Here is a 20,108-nt window from a genome sequence, read left to right on the forward strand (position 1 = left end):
AACCTTAAAATCAAAACCAGGAGGTAGAGTATAAATCACTGGCATGCCAGTTCTCTTACATTGCATGTTTATGGTTAGAAAAAGACATGATTATCCCCTTTGCAACTGAGAACATGGGAGTTCCTTCCTTTTCCCTTTTACATTCTGTTTCTTCCTTTGGCTCCTGTCCAGTTAGGCAGAGACATATATGAATTACCCCATGTGGACAAAGAATTCTTGTAGGTAGGAAAGAGAAATAAAAATGAAGATGACATCATAGACTAGAATTGTGTTTTACAAAAAGAGAAAGCGGGTGTTTTCAATTCATTTCACATAATTTGACCTAAGTAGTCCATTCGTTATGTGAGTCCCACTTATTGATGAGGTCTTTGTACCTGGCACTGAAGTAAGTACTTAACACATATTATTTTCTTAGTCTTCACAAGTTGTAGTAGGGTGACAGTAACATTACCACAATTTTAGAGACCAGGAACTGAGACTTAGAATTACTTAAGTCATTTTCTCTAGAGAACTGCTGATGAATGGCAGTACCATTGAGTTAAATGTCAAGTCCGCCTGGTTTAAATGTCCTGAGAACTTTCTTCTTTTATTTGGGTATTTGTGTAGAATCTGACCGCTTCACTAATATCAGTCTAACATCAGCAAGTGTTTTGTTATCAGATAGGCAGGTCTCTGAGAATGTGGCAAAATACACACAGGGAAAATGTTCTTTAAGCAAAATAATCAGAAAGTGAACAAAGATACTTTCTCATTTACAGCCTTTTTTTTTTTTTTTTTTTTTTTTAGGGCCACCTCTGTAGTATATGGAAATTTCCTAGCTAGGGGTTCTATTGGAGCTGCAGCTGCCAGCCTACACTACAGCCACAGCAACACTGGATCCTTAACCCACTGAGTGAGGCCAGTGATTGAACCTGCATCCTTATGGATAGTAGTTGGGTTGGTAACCTGATGACTCATTTCTAGGTGATAAAATGAATTCGGTCTGATGAGCAGAAGTTTCAAGCAAGTTGTCAGGAAGGTCATTGGTTCCCCCAGTAGATGGCAGCAAAAGCAAAACACAGGCCAGCCACATGGCAGAAATTGCCCAACTGGACAGTATGGAAATCAGAGAATAACCTTGGCACATAGCAGATCCAGAGGCAAGAGGACATGAGGTTTGGGATGCCAGTCTTCAGGTAACTTGACTATGATGAGCAGACAAGAGAAGGGTACCAGTGCAAAGACCATGTTGACCCATCTTGGGCAGCAGAAGATAATCAAATTTAAGGATATCCATGGTTAAAAAAAACTCAACACTTAAGGCAGAGAGGCAGCACACATGACTAGAAATAAGGTCACAGAATAAAAGGTTAGAGTTGAGTCAATAAATCTTGTCATAGCAGACACCAGATGGTAACTGAGTACCAAAGTTAAGTCTTACATCATCACACAATACATAAATATCTTTCCTTAATTTTCCTGTTGGTTAATGTCTGTTTTCCCCACCACTTTAATCAAGTGCATATTTACACATTAACCATAACACATGAATAAAATTTCTAACCTTTACATCAATTCCTTTCCACTTATGTAGCTAGGTAGCTTGATGCTCTTCCTTCCACTCCTGGTTTCTTTCCTTTCCTTTCTTTACTTTTGACTCCCTGCTTTACTGCTGTTCTTTTGCTCCAGTTTCTCAGTGTTTTCTTGCCATCACTGCATCACTTACCTAAGCAGCAGGCAATGTGAGTGATAATTGGACAGCCCAGGAGATGCTGTCATAAGTGGCAAATGGTAGGAAAAGAGATAGATACAATCCATTCTTCTAGGTAAAAATGTCTAATGAAAAACAAAATATTGTCTTTTGATTCCATGGTGAGGGAACTGAGTTTTATTTATTACTCAGTGATGGCACTTTCCATTGCAAGATTCTTCCTAGAGCATCAAATATGACCTATGAACCTACATAGGTATCCTTGTATAAGAGTGAAAATTACCTATTTGTTAAGGAAGCACCAACCAGATGAACCTCAACACCATGTATTGCTATTTAGGGTAGAGGATGAAAAGGATTTTTAAAAAAGAAGAAAAAAAAAGATAAACATTCCTTTCTCCATTGATGTAACATTTTTCTCTATTTCTGTTTTAAAGATTCTGCTAACCACTTCAGAGAGTAACATGTGACTGAGAAATTAAATAATACAGATCTCCTCATAGTAGCTGTATATAAAGTATATCATAATGTAAAATGACCAGTTTTACATTGCTGATGCATAAATTTACAATAAACAATAAACTTTATCAGTAACAGTGATATTGATGGAACCCAGGTCCCTGAATTCCACGTTTTCCTCAGGATTACTGTTTTTGTGCGGTTTTGGTGGGTTTTTTTTTTTGGAAAGGCTCCAAATTGTCACATCCTCTGTATATAGTTGTTACATTTCAAATGTAAAAACCTCGATGTTTCTAAGAAATTTTTGAATATTTAGCTATAAATTCATGAGAAAACCTAAAGTCAGTAACTCATTTTGAAGAATTAAGGACAAACACATTAGTTATTTTCAATCAAATTCTGTCTTTAATTTTTTTTTGACTATTTGCTCTATTGAAGCAGTAGTGTATCTAGAACATGGAACTCTATGACAATATTTATAAAATTTTCTTTTTTCATTTATATGTACATATTCCGATTGAATGATTTTAAGACTGAATAAATACAACAAAGTTTCTCATACACTACAATGAGAATCCAGTTTTTCTGTAAAGAGCTAAATAGCACACATTTTAGCTCTGTGTGATCTATGGTTTTTGTCAGAACTCTGGCACTGTAGCAGGAAAGCAGTCATAAATATAATATGTGAAAGAACAGGCACACTGTATTCCAATAAATCTTTATTTACAAAATGAAGTAACAGCCTGGATGGATTTGGTTCACAGAGTGTAGTTTTTGACCTCTGCATTAGGATTTCTCTCTATTAAAGTTTTTTTTTTCATTTTTTTATTACTCAAATGAATTTATCACATCTGCAGTTGTATAATGATCATAACAACCCAGTTTCACAGGATTTCCATCCCACAGCCCAAGCACATCCCCCCACCCCCAAACTGTCTCCTCCGGAGACCATAAATTTTTCAATGTCTATAAGTTCACATCTGTTCTGCAAAGTTCAGTCTCTCTGTTTTCAGATCCCACATGTCAGTGAAAGCATTTGATGTTGATGTCTCATTGTATGGCTGACTTCACTTAGCATGATAATTTCTAGGTCCATCCGTGTTGCTAAAAATGCGGGTATTTCATTCTTTTTAATGGCTGAGTAATATTCCTTTGTGTATATGTACCACATCTTCTGGGTCCACTCCTCTGTCGATGGACATTTACGTTGTTTCCGTATCTTGGCTATTGCATATAGTGCTGCAATGAACATTGGAGTACATGTGTCTTTGCGAGTCATGGTTTTCTCTGGATAGATGCCCAGGAGTGGGATTGCTGGATCAAATGGTAGTTCTATGTTTCATTTTCTGAGGAATCTCCATTCTGTTTTCCACAGTGGTTACACCAATTTACAATCCCACCAACAGTGTACTAGGGTTCCTTTTTCTCCACACCCTCTCCAGCACTTACTGTTTGTAGACTTTTGGATGATGGCCATTCTGGCTGGTGTAAGGTGGTACCTCATCGTAGTTTTGATTTGCATTTCTCTAATAATGAGTGACACTGAACATCTTTTCATGTGTTTCTCGCCCATCTGTATGTCTTCTTTGCAGAATTGTCTGTTTAGATCTTCTGCCCATTTTTGGATGGGGTTTTTTTTTTTTTGGTATGGAGTTGCAAAAGGTGTTTATAAATTTTGGAGATTAATCCCTTGTCAGTTTATTCACTTGCAAAGATTTTCTCCCATTCTGTGGGTTGTCTTTTCCTTTTGTTTAGGGTTTCCTTTGCTGTGCAGAAACTTTGAGGTTTGAGTAGGTCCCATTTGTTTATTTTTCTTTTTATTGTCAATACTCTGATAGGTGGATCTGAGAAGATGTTGCAGTCGTTTATGTCAGAGAGTGTTTGGCTTATGGTTTCCTCTAAGAGTTTGATAGTGTCTGGTTTTATATCTAGGTCTTTAATCCCTTTTGAGTTTATTTTTGTGTATGGTGTTAGGGAGTGTTCTAATCTCATTCTTTTCCATGTGGCTGTCCAGTTTTCCCAGCACCACTTATTGAACAGGCTTTCTTTTTTCCATTGTATATTCTTGCATTCTTTGTCATAGATTAGTTGGCTGTAAGTGCATGGGTTTAAGTCTGGGCTTTCTATCCTGTTCCACTGATCTATATGTGTGTCTTTATGCTAGTACCATGCAGTTCTGAAGACTGTTGCTCAGTAGTATAGTCTGAAGTCTGGGAGCCTTCTTCCTCCAGCTCCATTTTTATTTTTCAGGGTGTCTTTGGATATTCTGGGTCTTTCGTGCTTCCAAACAAACTTTAAAATATTTTGTTTGAGTTCTGTGAAAAATGTCCTTGGTAATTTGATAGGGATTGCATTGAATCTGTAGATTGCCTTGGGTAGTATAGTCATTTTGATAATATTAACTCTTCCAATCCACGAGCATGGTATATCTTTCCATCTCTTTGGTCATCTTTGATTTCTTTCATCAGTGGCTTGTAATTTTCAGAGTACAGGTCCTTTGTTTCTTTAGGTAGGTTTACTCCTAGGTATTTTATTCTTTTGGATGCAATGGTAAATGGGATTGCTTCCCTAATTTCCTTTTCTGCTTTTTCATTGTTAGTATATAGAAACGCTGTCAATTTCTGTGTATTGATTTTGTATCCTGTGACTTTGCCAAATTTGTGGATAAGCTCTAACAGTTTTCTGGTAGAGTCTTTAGGATTCTCTAGGTATAGTATCATGTCATCTGCAAATAGCGATAGTTTTACTTCTTCCTTTCCAATTTGGGTTCCTTTTATTTCTTTTACTTCTCTGATTGCTGTGGCTAGGTCTTCCAAAACTATGTTGAAGAGTAGTGGCTAGAGCAGACATCCTTGTCTTGTTCCTGATCTCAGCGGGAATTCTTTCAACTTTTCACCATTGAGAATGATGTTTGCTGTGGGTTTGTGGTATATGGCCTTTATCATGTTGAGGTAGGTTCCCGTTATGCCCACTTTTTGAAGGGTTTTTATCGGAAATGGTTGTTGGATTTTGTCAAAGGCTTTTTCCACATCTATTGAGAGGATCATATGGTTTTTATTCTTTAGTTTGTTAATGTGGTGTATCACACTGATGGATTTGCAGATGTTGAAGGACCTTGCATCCCTGGGATAAATCTCACTTGATCATGATGTACAATCCTTTTAATGTATTGTTGGATACAGTTTGCTAGTATTTTGTTGAGGATTTTTGCATTGATGTTCATCAGTGATATTGGCCTGTAGTTTTCTTTTTTTGTGGAGTCTTTGTCTGGTTTTGGTATCAGGATGATGGTGACCTCATAGAATGAGTTTGGGAGTATCCCTTCCTCTGCAAGTTTTTGAAATAGTTTCAGAAGGATAGGTGTTAGCTCTTCTCTTAGTGATTGATAGAATTTGCCTGTGAAGACATCTGGTCCTGGACTTTTGTTTGTTGGAAGTTTTTTAATCACAGTGGCAATTTCAGTGCTTGTCATGGGTCCATTCATCTTTTCTATTTCATCTTGGTATAGTCTTGGAAGATTGTACTTTTCTAAGAATATTTCCATTTCTTCTAGGTTTTCCATTTATTGTTATATAGTTGCATATAGTAGTCTCTTATGATCCTTTGTATTTTTGTGGTGTCCGTTGTTACTTCTTTTTCATTTCTAATTTTATTGATTAGAGTCCTCTCTCTTTTTTTCTTGATATGTCTGGCTAGGGGTTTATCAATTTTGTTGATCTTTTCAAAGAACCAGCTTTTTGTTTCATTGATCTTTTCTATGGTTTTCTTTGCTTCTATTTCATTGATTTCCGCTCTGATATTTATGATTTATTTCCTTCTACTAACTTTAAATCTTGTCTGTTCTTCTCTCTTGAGCTGCTTTAGATGTAAAGTTAGTTTGTTTATTTAGGCTTTTTCTTGTTTCCTGAGGTGGGCTTGTATTGCTATAAACTTTCCCCTTAGAACAGCTTTTGCTGCATCCCATAGGTTTTGGAGTGTCATATCTTCGTTGTCATTTGCTGCTAGGTATTTTTTTTAATTTCCTCTTTGATTCCTTTGGTGATCCATTGGTTGTTTAGTAGCATGTTGTTGAGTCTCCACGTGTTTGTGGTTTTTGCAGTTTTTTTTCTTGTTGTTCATATCCAGTTGTATAGCATTGTCGTCGGAAAAAATGCTTGATATGAATTCAATTTTCTTAAAGTTACTGATGTTGGATTTGTAGCCCAGGATGTGAGCACTCTTAGAGAATGTTCCATGTGCACTTGAGAATGTGTATTCTGTTGCTTTTGGATGAAATGTCCTATAAATATCTATTAAGTCCATCTGGTTTAATGCTTCATTCAGGGCCCTGTTTCCTTATTGATTTTCTCTCTGGTTGATCTGTCCATTGCTGTAAGTGGGGTGTTAAAGTCCCCCACTATGATTGTGTTATTGTCGATTTCTCCTTTTAAGGTTGTTAGCAGTTGCCTTATATATTGTGGTGAACCTATGTTGGGTGTGTAGATATTTAAAATTGTTATAACATCTTCTTGGATTGATCCTTTGATCATTATGTAATGTCCTTCTTTGTCCCTGAAAATATTCTTCATTTTAAAGTCTATTTTGTCTGATATGTGTATTGCTACTCCAGCTTTCTTTTGATCCCCGTTTGCATGAAATATTTTCTTCCATCCTCTCACTTTCAATTTGTATGTGTACCTAGAAGTGAAGTCAGTCTCTTGAAGACAGCATATATATGGGTCTTGTTTTTGTATCCATTCAGCCCGTCTATGTCTTTTGTTTGGGGCGTTTAGTCCATTCACATTTAAGGTAATTATTGATAGGTATGTTGTTATTGCCATTTTATTAATTACTTTGGATTTGTTTTTGTTGCTCTTTTTCCTTTCCTTCTTCTCTTGTTCTTTTCTGCCTAGAGAAGTTCCTTTAGTATTTGTTGTAAGGCTGGTTTAGTGTTGCTGAATTCTCTTAGCTTTTGCTTATCTGAGAAGGTTTTGATTTCTCCTTCAAATCTGAACGAGAGCCTTGCTGGGTAGAGTAATCTTGGTTGGAGGTTTTTTCCTTTCATCACGTTGAGTATATCATGCCACTCCCTTCTGGCTGCAGAGTTTCTGCTGAAAAATCTGCTGATAGCCTTATTGGGGTTCCTTTGTATGTTATTTGTTTCTTTTCCCTAGCTGCTTTCAAGATTTTCTCTTTGTCTTTAATTTTGGTCAGTTTGATTAGTATGTGTCTCAGGGTGTTCCTCCTTGGGTTTATTTTGTATGGTACTTGTTGTGCTTCCTGGATTTGAATGAGTGATTCCTTTCCCATGTTAGGGAAGTTTTCTGCTATTATCTCTTGGAATATGTTTTCTGTCGCCTTCTCTCTCTCTTCTCCTTCTGGAACCCCTATAATATAGATGTTGGTGTGTTTCACGTTGTCCCAGAGTTCTCTGAGACTCTCTTCATTTCTTTTCAATCTTTTTTCTCTTTTCTGTTCTGCATCTGTAATTTCCACTAATCTGTCCTCCACCTCATTTATTCATTCTTCTGCCTCCTGTATTCTGCTGTTAGCTGCTTCTAGTGAATTTTTTATTTCAGTTATTGTATTTTGCATCTCTTCTTGTTTAAGTTTTATCTCTTGTATCTCTTTACTCAGTGTTTCCTGTAAGTTTTCCATCTTTGCCTCCAGTTTATTTCCAATGTCTTGCATCTTCTTCAGCATCAACAGTCTAAAGTCTTTTTCCTGGAGGCTGAGAATCTCCTCATGGCTTAGCTGTTTTTCTGGGGTTTTTTCTTTCTCCCTCATCTGAGTTATAGTTCTCTGTCTTTTCATTTTTTTAGGCCTTTGGTGTGGTAACCTTCTTACAGATAATAGAGTTGTAGCCTCTCCTACTTCTGATGTCTGTCCGCCTGTGGCTCAAGTCAGTATGGGGGCTTGGTGTAGGCTTCCTGATGGGAGGGGCTGATGCCTGCCTCCTGGTAGGAGGAGCTGATTCAAATCCCTCTGGTGGGTGGGGCTTAGTCTCTGGATGGGATTAGAGGCAGCTGGCACCTGAGGGGTCTTTACGTAACCTGTTTACTGAGGGGTGGGACTGTGATCCCACCTGGGTTTGTGTTTGCCCTGGGGCTTCTCAGCATTGACTGACAGGTGGGGCCAGATTTTCCCAAAATAACCACCTCCAGAGAAAGGCACTGCTGCTGAATATTCCCGAGAGCTTTGCTTTCAATATCCTTCCCTCACAACAAGCCACATTCACTGCTGTTTTCCCAGGATGTCCTCCAACAACTGCAGTCAGGTTTGACCCAGATTCCCTTGGAGACTTTGCTTTGCCTTGGGACTCAGTGCACATGAAAGTCTGTCTGCATCTTTTAAGAATGGGGTCTCCATTTCCCCCAGACCCGTGGAGCTCTTGTGCACAAGCCCCACTGGCCTTCAATGCCAGATGCTCTAGGGCTCTTTCTCCCTGTGCCAGATCCCCACACGTGAGAGTTTGATGTGTGGCTCAGAACTCTCACTCCTATAGGTGAGTCTCTGTGAACCAGTTAGTTTCCAGTCTGTGGACCTTCCCACCCAGGAGGTATGGGGTTGTTTATACTGTGAAATCACCCCTCCTACCTCTTGATGTGGCCTCCTCTTTTTCTTCTGGAGTAGGGTATCTTTTTTAAGGTTTCCAGTCCATTTGGTTGGAGATTGCTCAGCCTTTAGTTGTGAATTTTGTTGTTTTTAGGAGAGAAGTTGAGCTTCAGTCCTTCTATTCCTCCATCTTAATCCCATCTCTTCTTTTCTCTCTTAATGTTTTAATGTGAAATTATTTCCCAAATTTCAAATAGTTCTATATATAATTTAAATTTTTTTATCAAAGTAGAGTTGATTTAAAATGTTAGAACAGTGATTCAGTGATACACACACACACACACACACCTTTTTCAAATTCTTTTCCCTTATAAGTTGTTATAAAATATTAAAATATTGATTGTAATTTTCTTTGCTATACAGTAAGTCTTTGTTGGTTATCTATTTTATTATATATCTTTTATTATTGTGGAATAGGTGTACATATTGTACTCCAACATCATACCACAGTTGTGTAGCTGTTTGTGGTCCTCTGATTAATTCTTTTCCCAGTTTTATAGATAGCAATGTTTGGCTTAGCAGCTTAGTTACAAGAGAAAAAAAAAACCCATCTACCATAGCCATTTCTCAACTTTCTATATAAACTGGTCTCAAAGAAGACCATGTATGGAATCATGGGATTATGCAGATGAAGATATAAAGATAAAAATTAAAAGATTGCCTGGACAATGTAGAAAGGTAAAGCAAAACAAACACCATTACAGGCCTGAAGTCCTGCCTTCCAACTCTTTGAAATGGTGGGCCCTTCTCACAAAGTCCAATAATATCCTAAATGTCCATGATAATCACTTGATATACAGGAGAATATAACACAACAGGAGCAATCTAACATCCTGGTTATAACTGTGAACTGAAGTTTGACACTTGCTGTCAGTCTCTTCATGGACTAGATCATAAGCCACTGCAGCTGCTGACCAGCGGCTCCCCTTGAGCAGAGCTCAGGGTGAAAATCAAGGGTGAAACACTCTGTGCTCAGGGAAAACTGGAAGAACGGGTCTTCAGATAGTCAGATATTTTTAGGAGGAGATTTTATGTGCCCAATTCTTGCATCTCATCATATCTAGAAAAAAAACACTAAAATCCTTCATGGTGATATATGCTCTTTATGAATAGTAGTAACCTTCAGGAGATCAGCAACAAACTTTTGTAAAATGTGTGGGGGGTGCATGCACTTCCCCCTAACGTTTATCATATCCTCCTATTCCCCCTTTCCTCTTTGGGCAGTATTTCAGATAGCTCTGAAATAACCTAGGCTCCAGTTAAGAATAAAACAAAGAATGTCATGGTCATCTGAGAATGCAGTCACCTTCAAGGATGAGAGCTGGTGAATCCTGCAGGCTGTGAAAACTCAGAATACTGGCCCTGATAGTGGAGGTGCATATCAAAGGAATGATTTCCATGAAACCGCACCTCTTTTGTTCCTGCTACCTATATGTCCTAGCTCCTTCCTCACCTCCTAGGAGCAGTTTCTCAGGGTTTCCTAAGATGCTGTCTCCTGGGCATAAGCCCTAATTTTGCTCCAAATAAAACTTAACTCTCAGCTTTCAGGTTGTAGGTCTTTTGTTTTTTGTTTTGTTTTGTTTTGTTTTGTTTTGGCTTTTTAGGGCCGCACCCACAGTGGGAAAGTTCCCAGGCTAGAGGTCAATTAAAGCTGTAGCTGCTGGCCTACACCACAGCCTCAGTAATGTGGGATCGGATCTGTGTCTACAACCACAGCTCATGGCAATGTGGGACCCTTAACCTACTGAGTGAGGCCAGAGATCAGACCCGCATTCTCAGGGATACTAGTCAGATTCATTACCACTGAGCCATGATGGGAACTCCCAAGTGGTGCATTTTTTAAGTCGACATAACCAAGATTCAAATAACACAAGTATCACTGCTCTGCCATGCCTTGAAACTGATTCCAATTAAACTTGAATTCCCACAACTCTGTTATATCACTAGTTATAAGGCACTATATGTTTAGTAAAGGGTAAGGGGCATATTTTTTCCATTTTAACAATGGAGGCCTTACAATCACATCTTTAAAATGTACATGTCTGATAACAAACTGCAGAGGATGAAATGAATTCCTTTCTGTAACTCTCTGTAAGCCCTTCAGAGTTAACAACCTAGATCTAATCTGCAGGCTGGAGAAAAATGGGGTTGTGAAAAATGGGGCCATTTATTTTAGGAAAGTGAAGGTCAATCTAGTTTTGATTATTGTGTGTGTGTGTATTCCCGGTGAGCTTGTGGAGATGAGCAGAGTGTGTCTGAAATGTGATCTCCAGGAGGGTACCAGAAGGTGGATGTGAGGTTGCTAGGCAATTTTCCCTATTGTTTTAAACAAACTGCATTGGGCTGGCAGCAGCTGTCAGAGTTCCTGGCTCTTAAGAATAAGAGAGCTGAAAAATAAAGTACAAAGGTCTTCCATAATAAGTGGCCATAAATAACAGGAACTTTCTATGCCAGTAAATGCAGGCACTTAGATGTTAAAGCAATTAATAAGGTTAACAAACACAAGAGGTCATTTACATTCTATTTGTTGTCAAATACTTTTCCCCCCAGAAGCTTTAAATAGTAAGACAATCTGAAAGAAGGTGGTAGTCTGTGATTTTAATAAATTATCCCTTTAAAATTGCCATCTTCTTACTTGTTTATTTTGATTTTGTTCATGGGGAATTTCACCTCAGGGGCAACAGTATAAACTTACTCTAAATGTGCTTTTAAAACTTTAAGTAGAAGTAAATTCTACAATTTAGATTATAAAAATAATTCAACTGTCCCATCAGCTTAATGGAAGTAAAAGCCTCCTATGCTGTGCATATTTCTAAAATTATTAACATCAGTAGTCATATTTCTCTTCCCACAGTTTCATTTGACAGTTGTGAGCATTGTGACTCTTTTTGCATTTACACTATATGCACTTCTATAAATGAGTTCAATATCTTTAGAAGAAGATGTATGACTAAACCAATTAATAAATGAATGGATACACTTCCAACCCAAATCTATCTCTCCTTTTAAAATCATATATGAATGATATATCTACTATTTTGCAGCTTTTTTTGTCTTCTTTTTTTATTCTCTCTTACCAACAATATTTTTTCCTCCTAAGATAGGTTGAAAATTCCCTTTAAGAAGATGCAAAGTCTAATATTTCTTCTAAATCACTATGTTTTTGTCATATTGGTGGGAATATAGTTACAGGCAAAAATACACTTGCTGGTTGACAATTAGACTTTACATTTCACAAAAAACAAAGAAAGAAGAAGGCAGAAAACTTTGTCAAGAAGTAGTATTAAATATTGTGGTGAAAACCCCATAACCATAAACCCTCTTGTCCTGTCCTTTGCCTAAAATAGTTTTTTCCCACTTTATCCTTACCCAGGAATGTTAGAACATGACAGCATCAGGTTAAATTCTTTCCCCAACTCTGTTCATAATATCTCAGGTGTCACACTTCAAGACACTGACTTCCTGGAGTTTCTGAAAATCATGATAAAATCACTCGGTTGTCTGGTCTCAAAACTCTGGATGATGCAAATACATATCCTTAAAAGCATTTTATTCAACCAAGAGAAATGCATAGAACACACAAGAAGGATTGAAGGGTCAGACAGCAGGGGCCACACGAAATCCATCATAGGGAAAGGATGACTCTGATGCGAAATGGACAAGGTCAACAGACAGTCACACTAAGTGTCACGATTATGACCTTGAGATTTTTATTTTCCTCTCATAGGAACAAGGACTCCTTGGAAAAAGAAGCAATTTCAGGTCGGGGCAGAAAATATGTGAGATAGATCTGAACCAGTGTAACACACCATGGAACAAAGGAGTTTCCAAAGCCATTAGGGTCATGTCTAAAATATGCAGGAGCCAGAGTTCCCTTTGTGGCTCAGTGGAAAAATGAATCTGACTAGTATCCATGAGGTACGATCACTGGCCTTGCTCAGTGGGTTAAGGTTCCAGCGTTGTCGTGAGCTGTGGTATAGGTCGCAGACATAGCTCGGATCTGGCGTTGCTGTGGCTCTGGCCTAGGCCAATGGCTACAGCTCAGATTCAGCCCCTAGCCTGGGAACCTTCATATGTCACGGGTTCGGCCCTAAAAAGACAAAAATAAAAATAAATTACACAGCAACCAACCAACTGGAAGAAGATCCCACTGGCCAAAGAAAGGCATTTGCTGCACCAAGAAGAAAGAAAACTGAGATAGGTGGAAATGCATCAAAACAGGATCTAGCATCCTCTAGTTTCCTAAGTATGTTATCACTCAACCAACCACTTTCCATCTTCTAAAAATAGCTTCACCCCATGACCTCATTGGCTTAACTATTCTGTCCATCATTGATGCCTCATGCATGTTCACTAATAATGTGGAAGGTCTAAAAAAATCAGTAAAGAGAAACACATGTTTAATTTTGCATATTGAACCATATGAAACCTGGGTCTCAGAAATACTCTTTTACGTATTTTTAAGAAAATACACACACACACAAACACACACACACACACACACACACACACACACACACATTCTGCTCTGTCAGACTGAAAAAATGTTGAAAGTAAGTTTGGCTTTTTTGCAAAAAGGTGAACTATTCTACCTTGTTCCAATTCCATTTTTCTCATGTACTTGATTTCTAATTTGAATAGAGAGAAGGGAAAGAATTGGACTATTTTGCAGTTAACACCTCCCTGTGTGATTTATATTTGTAGGGAGAGTTATGTCATTTCCAGGCATTTCTTATTCAAATAAAGTTTTGCAGTGGCTTCAATTAGAGTATCTTAGGTATGGTATGACTGCACAATTGCCCTGCTCCTCAAAAAGCTGCAATTTTATATTAGTTGAAGTCATATTCATCCATAAAGTAATATACATTTTGGCCTGACTAGAAGACAAGATATTCATTATATGAGGCAAAATAAGAAAAAACATTCAATAGTGTATAAGAAGGCCAGAAAAAAAAATAGCAAACATAACCATGGATCTAGGTTCAAATAGTGGCTCTCTCTCAACTGCAATTTTATTGAAGCATTTAACTGTCTATCTCTTCATGCGTAAACTCATATTATTGGAAAATGTAACATAACAACCTTCTCTCCATAAATGTTCTGTGATTCCTTATCACTGAAACAACCTATTCTATACACTGATTTTGTGTCAAAATATTTTTATATTCTTGGAATGGAAGGATGCTATTTAGAAAAGGAAAAGCCATAAGGCATTTGCAAATCTCAGTATGTATTTTTAACTCAAAAACTTTTATTCCAAAATGTTGTTCAATGGTGCCAATGAAGAAAGGAATTCTATGTATTATAAGGTTTACTCCATAATACCAAATATACTTTTAACATCTGATTTTATAATAATCTAATACTTCTATATATCACCTGACAGCAAGTATTTCTCAAACGTTACTCTAACTCCCACGTGGAAATTTTTAGAAATGCAAATTCTTAGATTGCACTCAGAGATCAGGAATCCTACTGATCCTGGGCTAGGGTCATGCTATCCATGCTGTTATTGAACAAACAAAGTAGTGCTGATGTTGTTTCCAAGCATTGTCTTTTGAAAATAATGGCTAAAAACACTATTTGGAATTTTTTTCCATAATAGCATTATCTGATACCTAAAATTATTTTGAATTTATATATATAAAGGGAGAACACAATCCTTCATATAATCCAAACAAAAGTCTCTTATTTGCATTTAATGATAAGGGTATAAGTTTTATTATTGCAAATGGCATTTCCATTTCAATCTAACAGTAGATTCAACACAATATACAACTGGGTTTACTTTATTTTGCTTTGTTTTTCAATTGACAAAATAATTTTAAAAAACTCATTAGAAATGCAAAGGCCTAAGAAGATCCAAAGCCTGATAAAAACTAAAGAAAATATAAAGGAGGAAAGATACAAGGACAGATACACTGACAGATGCAAGTCTCTCCTATAGTGCTGGAGTGATTAAGAAAGTACGGTTTCAGTGTAATGATAGAGAAACAGGACAAAATTCAGAAATAGGACAATATATACATGATTGCTTAGTTTGTGACAAAAGTTACAGCACAATTAAGGGAGAAAGGGTTTGCAATTTCAGTAGATAGTACTGAATTGTATTAGATGTGCCTATAGATAAAAGAAGAAATTTTGTGCATTCCATCCATAAAAATCAATTTCAGATAAAGATCAAAATGTAAATGGCAAACAAGCCATTCAGGAATAAAATAAAGGGCACAACATCATCATTTTTGTAAGGACAAACATTTCTTAATTAGGACACAAAAATTAACCATAGAGTAAGAAATTGATAAATTTGATTATATTAAATAAATAAGTTATGTTCACCAAAGAGACACTCTTAAGAGAGCAAAAGGGCGGATTAATAGATTCTCAGATTGTATTCCTCCTCACACATATTTGATTTAAGATTTGTACCCAAAATATGTAAATAATATTTATCAATAACGAACAATACAATAGAAAAATGGGCTAAAAGCTTCAGCAGAAACTTATTGAAGAGGATAAGAAACAAAATCCATATTGTAGCAAAATCACTTTTAAACAGCAAGAAAATTTAAGTGAAAAATATAATGCTCTAACACAAATCCCAAAATGACTACATAGGGAAAAAAATATTCTGTAACTACCAAACATTTTCAAGGACTTCAAGGTAAGCAACATTAACTCTCTCCAGCTGCTGCATAGAGTTACTTTGATTCATTCATATTAGAAATTGTCAGTAGTATCTTGTAAAAGTGCTAGATACCCTATGTATGACTAAGTGTGCATTCCTATATATATCTTTAGTAAAAATACATCAAAAGGTGGTTGATACTCCTAGGACCAATGCTGGAATACATACATCACCACCATTAGAGGAACGTGTAGAGTTTGCCACACTGGTCATGAGCTATTTTGTCATCTACTTATAATCTAAAGATATAATTATTTTATCCCAATGTAATAAGAAAATCAGCTAAAATAGAAACATTTAGTCTGATCAAGCTAGTGCAGAGAGTCCAGGCTAGTGTAAAAACTGAGCATTTTCTTGTAAACTGAAGAGCATCAGATTTGTTATTCCTTTACAAAGGAACGTCTCTGTTATGTCTGATGGAATATCTCAGGTTCAGTGTTTGGGGCTTTTTGGTCCCATAATTTCAACTCGTAATAATTCGTAAGTGGCAGTGGTGTTGACAAGAAAGAAATGGCAGAGTTTTGAAACACTGAAATATTGATATGTTCAGCTGTGTAAAGCATTTTTGTTGGCCATTGCTGTTTTTAATGTTTACCACCATATTTAATTTGGTGCCACTTTTATATCCTCTGAAATGTAGCTTTTTAATATTTTTTTCCCTTTTGGGTGCCTCACATGGAGCTTTAATTGAATTTGCTTAAGTGATACTTTCATTTTATGGATGAAGGCTTTGAATCTCGGAAATCAGCTTATCCAAAGTAATGCAGATAATTTATGACATAGTCCTATCCAGGGTACATAAATTTACATTTCTGAACAAACTTTACATGCAATCTCTGCATTCCAATTCATCAGCCATAGAGCATGTGGTTGTAAACATGATTTTGCTGCTTGTTTTAGTCATAACTGTGTTCAGATGTTACTCCAAGAATTTGCTAACTGGAGGAATTCCAGCTACCTATTTAATTTCTCTGAGCCTGAGTTTCCTCATTCATAAAACAAGACTCCTAACAGATAAGGTTGTATAAATGTATAAATCAGTTTCTATATATAAGGTGCTTAGTTTCCTTGACATTTTAAATTTTGTTGAGATAAATTCACTTATATTTTACTACTTTATTTATTTATTTATTTTTGATTTTGGGGACCACACCCTTGGCGTATGGAAGTTTCCAGGCTAGGGCCCCTGGCCCACTGAGTGAGGCCAGGGATTGAACCCACATCCTCATGGATGCTAATTGTGTTCATTTCCCCTGCACCACAACAGGAACTCCATTTACTACTATTTTAATTTTTTTTTCTTATATTAGCTTGGAGACATCCAATATTAATGATTACAGCAAGTAAGAAATAACTCAAATTGCAAATAAATATTTTTGTAAGATACATACATATATATTTAGTCCTATATCATTTCAAGATACAATCCATTTCTCTTTTTTCCCCAAGAGTGATGACTCTAATAAAACTCACTAAACAGAGGTGGTATATCATAATTCTTTGGTTAAACAAACAGGGTGATAAAAGTGATAGTAAGTGATAATTAAGCCAAACACCACACCAGGAAAAATAAAATCATATAGTATACAGTGAAATGTAAACTAGATTCCTATAGTAATGCTCTGTTATGGGCAATTCTGTGAGTTAAAAATAGCAGGCTTTTGTTTCCTTTTCAAATTATAGGTGCATTGGAGTCAGTTCATCTTTTAAATTAGAAATTATTGTTTTGGTCAACCCATTTTTTTTCTACACTTCAGACTATTTATAGTGCCTTCCTTTTTTCTTTGTTAATATCACATGGTAATAAAACATTTTCCTATTGAGCATTTATTAAGAATGAAAATCTTGGAGTTCCCATTGTGGCTCAATGGGTTAAGGACTCCAGATAGTGTCCATGAGATCGTAGGTTCTATCCCTGGCCTCGAGGATTCAGTGGGTTAAGTGTCCAGCATTGCCACAAGTTGTGGTGTATTTCACAGATGCAGTTCAGACCCAGTGTTGCTGTGGCTGTGGTGTAGGCCTCAACTGCAGCTCCAATTTGACCCCTCGCTTGGGACTAAAATATGCTGTAGGTGCAGCCCTAAAAAGAACAACAACAACAGAAGAAATGAAAATCTAACCAAACAAAATTAAAGTTGAGAAACTACTGAATTATCCAGAGAATATCCTGCTTATTTGTTCTAAATTGGTAGCCAGATTCTGGGAAAATAAGCTATTACTACAGTGTTTGAAACAACACTATAGGAAGCCAAGATCAACTGCCAAAAAAGGAAAGCAAATAATAATAACAAACATCAAAAGCTAATTTTCACTGTTCAACTCTGAAACAGAGGATTATAAAAACACTACTTGTTATGGTCATAACAAAACCCAAAGTTTTGTGTTAAGGCAAAAATAGTTCTGAGGTTTTTAAAATTCCAGCTGAAATAGGATGGATTTCTGATTAAAATATTAAAAAGAAAAAAAAAGAAGTATGTTTGAGGTGCCAGGATTAAGGATAATTGCAGTTGAAAATCCCACATTTGAACCATAATTCAACAAACAGTTTCATTACACTAGCTTTAAGGTGTTATTCTTCTGTGGCTTTTAGAAGGTATAACATTTAGCTTCAGCTTTCCTAAGTAGCACCTCTGAATTTAGACTGTGAATAGAATTGGTTCCAATCATCCCTAGCTTCAATTTCTACTCAAGAGTGGCACAGAGTGAAAGCATGGGTTTCATTAACAGTTCCACGTATTTTTCCGTTGGCTTTCTAAACCAAAATAATTTATTGCTTTTGAGAAAGAGACTCAAAAAAACTTATAATGCAGGATTAAAATTCTGGCCCTTACCATTATGTATGTTCTGAGGATCAGATTAAAAATGGACTGTATGGGTAAGTATCTTTTCAAGAAGAAATTTCTATAAAATGTACGGAATGGCTTTTATTCATGTTGTAGTGTCTTTGTGAGTTGGATTTGGTCCTAGAAATAGTGTCAATGTGTTATGAATAGTTGGTCTCCTGCTATTTTTGCAATAAATGCATGAAACATTGTTATCCTGAAGACCATGCTTCTCTGAAGGAAGAGCCCAGTAAAGCATTAGCCAATTAACAGATTGGATTGTGATGAAGTTATTGATAGTCTGTCAATTCTCCATGAGGAGTACGGAACAACATGGTAAGTTTAGGCAGGAAGCTCTGTTTAGAATTTTTAGTTTGGGTTTTAAATAGCAATCCATCTCTATATTTTCCTGTAACATAACTTAAGGATAATGAAGGGAAATTCAAATGAAGTACTTAAATGTTCTTAATGATGGGAATTTGAATTGTTTTTTCTTACATGGCATAATCCTACTTTATATTTTCAAAAATGAGATATATCAGTTGTGTACATTTTCATCAGTGTCTGTAATATTTTAGACTAAATTATAGCTATATGAATATTACATATTTGCTTATTAGTTTTACCAAATGCAAATAAATAGTTATTTCTGAAGTTACTTCCAGTAACTCCTTTCTAATTCAGCGGTTTAATCCTGGTAAATAAGAGCTATTTCGATCATAGATTTGTCATTTAGTCACTATATGATATGTACTTTCAACTACCCATTACTTGCTGGAGATTGTGCTAGGTGTGGGGAATATGTACATTAATAAAACTGCTATGTGCCTGAAAGGAGGGCCCATCTCCATAGAGATGGATATGGAACTATAGAATTTCCACAACATTTTGACTGTCTCAAATGAGGAAATCATCTTACTTGACAGGACAAGAATATATACGTTCTAACAGGAGTATTTTTACATAAACAACATTTGGAATTCTATGTAAGTCTTATGCACTTTGAACACAAGATTGCTATAATCTTTTTTCTCTTTTTTCTTTTTACAGCTTCTCTTGCAGCATGTAGAAGCTCTTGGGCTAAGGGTCAAATCAGAGCTGCAGTTGCCAGCCTGTGCCATAGCCATAGCAACACCTGATCTGAGGTTTCCTATACACTGAACATCTTCATACTATACAGATTCCTACAATTTAGCCTTTATCTATACTCTTCAGATAAAAAACCTTTAAAAGGGACATCTTTGGTAAGCAGAAAAAAATTAAAAAAAAATCAGTAATATTTGTCAAATTTATTCAACTTTCCCTGCTTTTATTTTTCTTTTCTTCCTAGAATCTAGAGGTGAGCAGTGGAACCCCAATCTTGAAATTAAGATCATAGCAACCTTGGAGTTTCCTTTGTGGCTCAGTGTGTTAAGGACTCAACATTGCCTGCGTGAGGATGTGAGTTTTATCCCTGGCCTCGCTCACTGCATTAAGAATCTGGCATAGCAGCAAGCTGTGGCATAGGTCACAGATACAGCTCCAATTAGACCCCTAGCCTGGGACTTCCATATGCTATAGGTGTAGCCCTAAAAAGAAAAAAAAAATAAATTAAACAATTGGGAAAAGAAGGAGCAAGTGATTTCCTTTCTGAATACTTTAACTTGGAGGCTAATTCAAAGTGAGATTACGTGGGGAAGTTCCCATCATGGCTCAGGGTTTAATGAACCCGACTAACATCCATGAGGACAGAGGTTTGATCCCTGGCCTCTCTCAATGGGTTAAGGAGCTGACATTGCTCTGAACTGCAGTGTAGGTTGAAGATGCGGCTCAGATCCTATGTTGCTGTTGCTGTGGTATAGGCTGGTGGCTACAA

Source organism: Phacochoerus africanus, chromosome 10 (assembly GCF_016906955.1).
Source record: "Phacochoerus africanus isolate WHEZ1 chromosome 10, ROS_Pafr_v1, whole genome shotgun sequence".
Taxonomy (NCBI): domain Eukaryota; kingdom Metazoa; phylum Chordata; class Mammalia; order Artiodactyla; family Suidae; genus Phacochoerus; species Phacochoerus africanus.